This window comes from Eptatretus burgeri, chromosome 6 (assembly GCF_056783735.1).
Source record: "Eptatretus burgeri isolate ZD-2024b chromosome 6, Ebu_testis_v1, whole genome shotgun sequence".
Taxonomy (NCBI): Eukaryota; Metazoa; Chordata; class Myxini; order Myxiniformes; family Myxinidae; genus Eptatretus; species Eptatretus burgeri.
This window is the reverse complement of record NC_140966.1, coordinates 52,313,408-52,323,499: the sequence shown is the minus strand read 5'-3', so window position 1 is coordinate 52,323,499 and position 10,092 is coordinate 52,313,408. Positions and strand designations below refer to the sequence as shown.

At 48.0% G+C, this 10,092-nt stretch overlaps 1 long non-coding RNA gene across 1 annotated transcript in view; it reads right to left on the bottom strand.

Moving 5' to 3' along the window:
- Nucleotides 1-6,073: 6,073 nt before the first annotated feature.
- LOC147024778 (uncharacterized) overlaps nucleotides 6,074-10,092 on the bottom strand; it is a 12,361-nt gene continuing 8,342 nt past the window's right edge. The window contains exon 4 of the long non-coding RNA XR_015059196.1: nucleotides 6,074-6,281. This is a non-coding gene — a long non-coding RNA (uncharacterized LOC147024778). The remainder of the gene's footprint in view (nucleotides 6,282-10,092) is intronic.

Here is a 10,092-nt window from a genome sequence, read left to right as displayed (position 1 = left end):
TGTACATACCCACTCCCTTAATTTGTCAAACCCCAATTTAGCCCCAACTTATTTTTTTTTATTTTTACTTTTATGTTTACTTCCCCTCTATAAATCGTCCCCGAACCCCCTTTATCGTCCTTGTTCGGCTAACCTATCCTGTCACCTAGCCTACTCCCAACCCCTACGTTCCCTTCCCGGAGGGGAACAAGGGAGAGCTAGCGTCCTGTGCCGAGGCCCAACGAAGCCTCAGAATGGCCTCCCCAGAGTTCGGCGATCTAACCCAAAGTGGGTCCAGCGGCCCACAACGAGAGCGAGGGGATGGATGGTGCGGAGGGGTACATCTCCTAATCTACCCTAACCATTTAACTGTTAAACTACCCCGGGGCTTTCAACAAGCGCCTCTCGCTTAAACTATTGGTTCTATAAACCCAGATTCCCGTCGCCTGTGTTGGTGTCCTTACAATTTCGGGCCTCGCCCCCCAATTTTCTCTCCGTGCCCTCACACGGTCTCCTGGCTGGGACACGTGGCTCCTTCTGGCAGGCACGACCCTCTGCCGAATCTCCCGCTATGGCACCCCCGGGCACTACACTGCCTCCGAGCCTACCAGCTCCCTAACACCGGGGAGTGCCCCCCATGGCACCTCCCCTGAAACGCACACGTGGCAGGCCGGCCTCCCGGGCCCCTTTCCGAGGGTCACCCGTGCCCACAACACTGCCCACGCGGCTAATGGCGCCCCGGGCCCCCGCACCAAGCAGGCGCACCCGTGCCCACTACGCTATCCCGGCCCCCCATGGGCCCTTGGCCTACCACGGCCGACTAGCCTGGTGCCCGGGGTACCCACTCAGCGATACTCACCTTTCGCAGCCACGCTCCCAAGCCCGTCAACAGGGCTCCTGCACCCCTCCAAACGGGTTTCGAGCCTACTTTCCCACCAACAACAAAACGACCTCCATTTTTCAATTTGACTAACCCAGCTAACTCACTTTACTCTGACCCCGGGGTTCCCTTGGGCGGGAGTCACTCCTCCCCCCAATCACTCATCGCACCATGCATTCCCCATTCGCTCCACTCACACAGACCCGCTGGCCTCACTCACTCAACAAGTACTCACCTCACAACTCACCAGCTCTTCAACACACACACCGCTGAACTCTGCCATCCTCCTAACTACCTCCCCTAACTAACTCGTGCTCCCACGTCGTCCCTTAAACTACAGCACGTTCCTTTTAACACTACGTAGCTAAACTACGTCCCCTCTACACATCCACAAGTCTGTCACTGTCTCCAAACTCATTTTATTTCCCAACCTAAATCTGGCTACAATCCCTCTAACTAATCCATTCCACGGACTCCATGAGGACTTACCCCTGCCCCATGAAGTCGGTCTAGCTAAGCTAACCCTTCCCCCTAACTAGTTTCCATCCTGTGCCCAGGGTAAGGGGTCTTCCCTCCTTGCCCAGGAATCCTGTGCACCCGAAAGTGAGGCTTGCTGTTTTTTTTTTTTTTTTTTCATGCGCAGCACCTGCGCGGCAACTCAGAGCTCGCGCACTTTGCACCTGCCCGTGACGTCATGCAGCTGCACGTGTACCTCGTCCCTCCTTGGACGGTACCATCCGGCCGGGATACCCCTCCTGCCGGATTCCAACCACACGTGCAGCCATGACGTCACCGTGCGCATAAAAAAAAACACAAGCCCCACGTCTCGAGGGGTTCCCCACGCGAACACATGTGCTTTGCCCGTTGGAGCTTAACACACGATCGCGTGGAGAACCCGTCCGGTCCAAATCCGTTTACCTGCCTAAACTTTGTCCGTCCGCGGGATCGGCAAATCCACCGCGTGCGTTTCCGGACCGGGACTTCACTCTCGCAAGCGAGCACGTGGCGGTCTCGTGCGTTGCACAGCACGAACCGCGTGCTCACTGCTGGGTGAACCCGGCACGGTCCGCGAAACAACGACAGCCGCTACTCGGCTTTCTCTCCTCTGTCGCCGTCTCCGTCTCCATTCGACCCACGCACACCTGCGTGTTACGACGCACACAGTCCACACCATCACATTCACACCGGGAGACGCGGCTGCGTGTTCACACATGCCGACCGACATCTCCCTTACATACCGCTCTCTCACACACACGGTCTCCCTTGCATACAGCGACCTTGCACACGGCCGTTCACTCACGCGTGCCTCACTACTCACACAAACCATACTACTCACACACGCGGGGGCACTCAACCGCTGTGCCTCATCCACACTGGCCGTTTCACTCACACACGGTGCCTCACCCACACACGCGGGGGCACTCAACCGCGGTTCCTCACTCATACACACGGCGACACTCAAACACGCGGTCTCTTCCACACACCGTGCCCCACTCATACACGCGGGGGCACTCAACCGCGGTGCCTCATTCACACACACGGCGGCACTCAACCGCGGTGTCTCATCCACACTCGGCGTGCTGGGAAGCACGTACCCTGGCACCATCGCCACTACACCACTCACACACGGGGTCGCTTCCACACACGGGGACGCACTCAAACCTTGCACCTCACACACAGGGACAACTACACTGGGGATTCGTGTCCCCACAAGGGTCTCCGGGGCCTCTACACCCCCCAAGCTCTCCGTGCACCTGTCCACAGCACTCGTCCCCTCCACCTCGCAAAGCACGACCGAACTCACCTGGTCGTGACTCGCCTCATGGGGGCATACTCCCTCCCCTCGTTCCTGGAGGAGGCCATCCAGGTGCTCGCACTGGGTCTCTACCCAGTCCGCCAGCTCACCCCCATTGTCCTCCACTACCTCCGTGTGTGTGTGTGCGTCACTTACCCCGTCCTCACCGTGCAGTCTCTCCTCTATCGTTCCCTTCCCGGCTACCGTCACTGCCAACTCTTCACCCTTTACCTCCCTTGTCTCAACTATTATTATTTCCTTTGTCGTCATTTCGTGTCTCGTCTCACACGTTTTGGTCTCCCCATTTAATTTTTCCCTTTTGGTCACCGTCGATTCCTCTGTCACGACCCTCGCCCAACACGCCCCCCGAATTATTTTTTTACCCGCCTCCACCGCGGGCCTGTCAGCCGTTGCACCCCCCTCCAGCTCGTTTGCTCCCACACGTGGAGTCGCCATTCCCAGCTCCCTGGTCACGGCCTTCATGCCCGCCTGCAGGCATCGGCCCATGTTCTGCGTCTCACCCCGTAGCTTTTTCGTTTCTTCCTTCATTTGCTGTGTACTCGCATCGATCTTTTCGTTCATGCTTTTCATTTTGTTTATAAATTCAGTTGTGTTTGCATCCATCTTTTCGATCATTTGTTGTGTATTCGCATCCATCCTCGCTGTCATTGCCGCCAGCATGGCGCATAGCTGGGCCATGTCGGGTGCGCTTGGGTGAGCCGTTTCCGCAGGGATCGGGGAAGGGTTTTGGTGGAGGGGGGAAGGGGAGGTGTCATACACCGCGGCCGCTGCCGCTCCTATTTCGGGCTCTGGGTTCAGTTGGGCGAGTCCGTGTTCCTGCACAATCAACATTTCCTGCTCGGGGATTCCATCCTGGACCATGGATTCTACACATTCTACATCCATTTCTAATACCCCCGGCTCCCGCTCGCCTTGAGACGCCATCTTGCTTCTCGTGAAGGGTTAATTTCGCTCGCTCGTAATTTGGAGGGAATCGGGGGTCGCTTCTCTCACCCCTGGACCGATTCCCGTGAATTTAGCCGGAGACAGGAGAGCCCGTTTTCCTGTTCTCCGATACCAGTGCCGCGAGGAGGGCGATGAATTTGTATCGCACGACCTGACACCAGTGTTGCGATTTTCGCGCCCTCCGGCGTGCTGACGGCCACGTAACTCGAATCGCAGCACGTCGCCCACCGGACGGACAATCCAGTCGTGACCCTCTCGGACTAACGCCGGGAACCAGTCACGGGTGGACCTTTCGGTCTCACCGCGATCGAGCCAATCAGCCCCCGCGTGGGATAGGGTTGCTCGCCAAATTCGACCTACCTAAGTACCCACGCGGAGGGTAGACCGGGCGATCGCACCTCGCCGCAGGTCGACTTCGGACACGGGCCACTTAAGCGACCCGTTCCGTACTATCAGAATAACCGAGCGGTGTTATCGTTGACCTCGACGGTTCGAATAATTATCGGGCGTATTCAGCCCACTACCAACCCTTTACGTGAAGCAAGATGAGGATTCAATGGGAGAAATGACGAAGCGAAGCGGGAAACAGTTCAACACAAAGCACATTTATTCGCGACACACGGGAAGCACACATATACAATTCCACCAAATGCACACAGAAAAGACACAATGCAATTCCATTTACACAAAAAGCAAATATAAAAGCGAAAACACAATGCAGAGCTAATACCGACTACCGAGCACACGGCAACACTTATACAATTCTACTTCACAGACGGCGCCGACAACACATACCCAAAACCAAGGAAAAGAATACCCTCAAGGATGAGGCGGGCCTGAGGCCGAGACCGGGTCGCGCCTACCCGTCTGGTGATGAGAGGCGGAGCGGCGATGGCACCCCAACCCCGCGGGCCTCGCGGGCAGTGTCTGGTAGGGGGTGGGAAAGGGGCCCCCTTGGTCGCACTATCTCAGCGCGGGGGGAAACAGGAGGGGGTTGCTGATGCTCGGGGTATAGAGGATCTTTATTATCCCGCGACGAGCGTCTCCACCTCGGCCAGGTCGCGCTGTCGGCCTCCCTCGGGTGCAGCTTCCTGCACGACGCGAGCACCCCCTCGTCTGGTGTCGCCACCTTTCCACAGCTCCGTCCCCTCCGTTCCGACGCACACGACGAGCAGCTCCACCGCCCGCGAAGTCTTGACTCTCTGTTTCCGACTCTCCTACTCTCCTACTCTCCGCCTCTCGACTCTCCTGGACTGACGAACACGGTCCCTTTATCCGCCCCGTAACTTCGCCCTCTCATCCTTGACCCCCTCCCTTCGACCCTCCACCTCGCTCCCCATTGGCCCGAGAAAAAGTGGGCGTGAAGGCTTTTTGATCCATAAATTTGCATATATCGATCGCCCTGGAGGCGGGGCCAAATCGCCCCTCGCTCACCGATTGGACGGCAAAAAGTGGGCGTGTGTCGTTTTTGATCCGTTTTTGAAGCACAAAATCCGTGATTTTGTACACGCTGTTCGACGCGCGCCCTGCACGAGTCCAACACCGGTACCCACAGCGGGGCAAGAACGGTGGCGATGCTACGGTTGCGAGGTGTGACGGGAAGGTCGTGGCGGTTGTGGTGAAGCGGCGTTGTGGTTGGTGGTTGATGTTGTGATTGTGGTGGTAATCATGGATTTTACAAAATAAAGATAGTAAAAGAAAAACGGCTATCCTGAAGAGTCGCAGCACGCATAAATGACATGTATTCCCACTAGACAACGGGTTTGGGCCTAACTACACATGTACTTACCGAGATACCTCACCTAAGGGACCTGAATGGTGGTTTGCGAATTTGGTAACCACAACAATATAAAGCTCTTTCTAACCACAGACGGACTCACTGACTGATATTAAAGATGGGGACCTTCTGGGTGATGGAGGAAGCTGAAATAATTTTGTGCTGATGGACATCGAAGCTGTGACACCGGGAAAAAAAACTCACAAAATCGTCGTATAACGTTCATATATGAAAATATAAATAAACTAGAAGGGCACTCGTTAGAGTGAGTACCTCCGCCCTGTAATGCCTTATCCACGAGAATATATCAGGCCCAATTCATTTTTGAACAAGAAAAACAGTAATGAGAGATTGCAAACCCTCGCCAGGACTTCTTTTGAGTAGTGTATTTTTTTAATAGGTTTAAGGGTAAATCCAATATGGCTGCCAAACCATGTGACCTATGACATCATATGTGTGACCCTTTTGTTCCTCATGGATAGGCGGTCATATGTGTAATGTTTCGCCTTGATCTTTCCAGCCATTTCAGAGAAGGTTTTTGAAGGTCATATATATATATATATATATATATATATATATATATATATATATATATATATATATATATATATACATATATATATATACATACATAAATACATATATTGATGGCTGCCAAATCACGTGACCGACGAAATTATCAAAAAATTTTATGGACCTCAATTTTTTTTATACTGATCGGATCTAGCGTTCTACATATGCAATTATAATGTCATAACGAAGGCACAAATGACATCATAAAAATGCAACTCATTCCCCATGAGGAGTACTTACTATGTGCCACTTGTACGCCCATGGCTTGGGGAATACTTGCGTGAAGTTTCCCCTCGATTTGTCCAGCCGTTCTGGAGAAGATTTTAATAAGTTTTAGGGTAAATCCAATATGGCTGCCAAATCATATGACCAATGACATCATATATGTGAACATTTTGTTCCCCATGGACAGGCGGTCATGTGTGTAAGGCTTCGCCTCAATCTGTTCAGCCACTTCAGAGAAGAAGATTTTTGAAGGTTATTTTTAAAAACAATATAGCTGGCGAATCACGTAACCGATGACGTCAGGATTTTTTTTTTCTGTGGACCATTTTATCCCGAGATGACCCTCAAAAATTTTCATGCTGATCGGATGTCGCATTCCACACATGCAATTATGACGTCATAACGAGGGCACCGATGATGTCATAAAAAAAAATCACCCTCAGTCCACATGAGAAATACCTGGTATGTGCCAAGTTTCAATTTTTTTTCCTTTCTGCAGTTTTAGAGATACAGAGGTCCAAATTTTTTCTGTTTTTACAATACGGCTACCACACCATGTAATCTACATAATTATTATCATTACAACATTCCACACGAGTAGTCACACCAATGGTGAACATTTCGTCTCAATCTGACAAGCAGTTGCAGAGAAAAACACGAAAGTTCTGTGTGGACAAACAGACAGACAGACAGACAGACAAACAGACAGAAAAACAAACAGACAAATGAAAAATCACTCATGGAGTGACAACTTGGCAAAACAACACAAAGTAGAATGGCACTCGGTAAACCGCATACCTCTGCCAGGTGGAACAGTTCACGTTTTATATCCCACTGATGGGCTGGATCCAAACCAAAATCCAATCCGCTTGTTCTTGTCATCTATTCAACTCATCCACCTTGTTTTGTCATAACTCGTCCACAACTTTTTGAGATATAGTGATATATTTAGTGTTTGGCCCAATCTATCAATTTTAGAAATCAGGCCTGTGTTGACCATTTGACCTTAAAATCAATTGGTAATTGAATTCAGCAACCTGAAATGAAAATGCTCTTCAAATTTCAAGTCAATCGGATGAAAATTGAGGATTTAGAAAATTTGGCCTTCTGGCCTATTTTGACCTTTTAGCCTATGTTTACCTCAAAATTAATTGGTGGTCCATGTTTACCTTTTGGCCTCTGTTTACCTTAAAATTAATAGATGTTTGAATTCAGCAACTTGATATGAAAATGCTTTTCAAATTTAAAGTTAATTTGATGAAAATGTTTGAAATTTGGTCCCTATTATCCCTAAAAATCACTCATATAGTGATGGCGAGGGTAAAAATAAAAAAAATAAAAAAAATTCAGTGACCTGATCTCAAAAACAGATGATAAGTAAATTCACACAAACAAACAAATTATGCCTGGTGTTGGCTTAAGGGTCAGGGTGGTGGGCTTGGGATCATTAAGACCCTGAGTTCAAATCCTGCTTGGCTGTTGAATTAATACCAGGTGGGGTTGATTTTGCCTGTCATCCTTCTGAGGTTGGCAAAATGAGTACCAGCTTGCTGCTATCCTGTGTTGGAGTGGTGACCCATCCAAGATTGTTTACAATAGCCCAGGAGACTGCTTAGGCAGCACCCACGCTCAGCACAGAGTACAATTCCAATGGATGGATGGACGGATGGATGAAAATTGAGTATTTTAGAAAATTTGGCCTTTTGGCCTATGTTGATCTCAAAATTAATAGGTGGTTGAATTCAGTGACCTGTCATGCAAATGGTCTTCAAATTTCAAGTCAATCGGATGAAAATTGACAATTTTAGAAACAATTGAAAAATTTGGCCTATTTTGGGTTGACCTTATGGCCGATGTTGACCAAAGATAACCTCAAAAGTAATAGGTGGTTGAATTCACTGACCTGATATGCAAATCCTGCTCAAATTTCAAGTCAAATCAGATCAAATTTTAGGATTTTAGAGAATTTGGCTCAAATTGGTCTATTGGCCTATGTAGACGTTTTCGGTCGATGGAGTTTCAAGAAACTTCAATGAAGGACCGTTGCAGGGATGGTGAGATTAATCTCTGAAAATTTCAGAACGATTGATTGAGCGGTTTCGGCTGGAGGTGAGCGGACAGAAAACACTATATATATATATATATATATATATATATATATATATATATATATATATATATATATATATATATATATATATATATATATATATATATATATATATATATATATATATATATATATATATATATATATATATCTCATGCAGCCTGTGGTTGCTGGTTGCATCATTGGTTGGGACACGGCTATGTCGCTGACGCAGTGTCCCCCTTACCAGTGCACTGGTACTCATTTCGCCGACCTCGGAAGGATGACAGGCTGAGTCAACCTCCTGGTGTATTACTTCAGCGGCTCAACGGGGCTTGAACTCAGGACCCTAGGATCCCAAGCCGCCACCCAAACCACTAAGTCAAAAACAGGCTTAACAAACAAACTGAGGCGATCAACATACTTGTCAAATTTTTTTTTTTTACCAAGTAACAAATGGAGGTGATCAACATGCTTGTCAAACATACTTTTTTTTGCCAAGTAACAAACAAATACACAAACAAACAAATGAAAAAGCACTCATTGGGAGACACTTGGCAAAACAGCGCAAAGTAAAATGGCACTCGGTTGAGCGCATATTTCTGCCAGATGGAACAGTTCACGTTTTGTATCCCACTGATGGGCTTGATCGGAAACAAAATATTTTGGCCTATTTTGACCTTGGTGGCTGATGTTCACCTCAAAATTAATAGGTGGTTCAATGCATTGACCTGATAAGTAAATCCTTTTCAAGTTCCACATCAATTGGATGAAAATTGAGGCTTTTAGAAAATTTGGCCCAAATTGGCCTTTTGGCCTATGTTCACCTCAAAATAAAGTGGTGGTTAAAATAAGTGACCTGATGTGAAAATGCGCTTCAAATTTCAAGTTAATTGGATTAAGATTAAGGATTTTAGGCATTTGGCCTATGTTGACCTCACAAACAATAGGTGGTTCAATTCAGTGAACTGATATGTAAATCGTTTTCAAATTTTAAGTCAATCCGATGAAAATTGAGGATTTTAGAAATTTCACCTATGTTGACCATTTGGTATATGTTAACCTTTTTGCCTCTGGTAACCTCAAAAATAATAGGCGGTTGAATTCAGTGACCTGATATGTAAATCCTTTTCTAATTTCAAGTCAATCGGATGAAAATTAAGGATTTTAGGAAATTCGGCCCAATTTGGCCCAATTTGGTATTTTGGCTGATGTTGATCTCAAAATGAATAGGTGGTTGAATTCAGCGACCTGATGTGCAAATGGTCTTCAAATTTCAAGTCAATCGGTTGAAAATTATCAATTTTAGAAACAATTTAATAATTTGGTCTCTATTGACATTTTGACCCATGTTAATTTCAAAAGTAATAGGTGGTTGAATTACTTGACCTGACATGCAAATCCTGTTCAAATTTCAAGTCAATCGGATGAAATTTGAGGGTTTTCGAAAATTTGGCTCAAATTGGCCTATGTAAACCTTTTCGGTCGACCAAATTTTATGAAACTTTAATGCGGGACCGTCACACGGTCAGTGAAATGAATCTCCGAAAATTTTTAGAGTGGTCGGTTGAGCCGTTTGGGCAGGAGGCGAATGCACAGACAAACAAAAAACATACTGAGCCCAGCCGAGCCGAGCCGAATGGTGCTGTGCCGTACCGAGCTGAGCCGAACCAAAAACGGAGGCGATCAACATACTTGTCAAAAAATTTTTTTGCCAGGTACCAAACGGACCTAAATGCAATTCCCTCTCTGAATTCTTCGGCGAGGGTAAACATCATGCTCTTTCTCGTTTTTGAGCCCTATCTCTC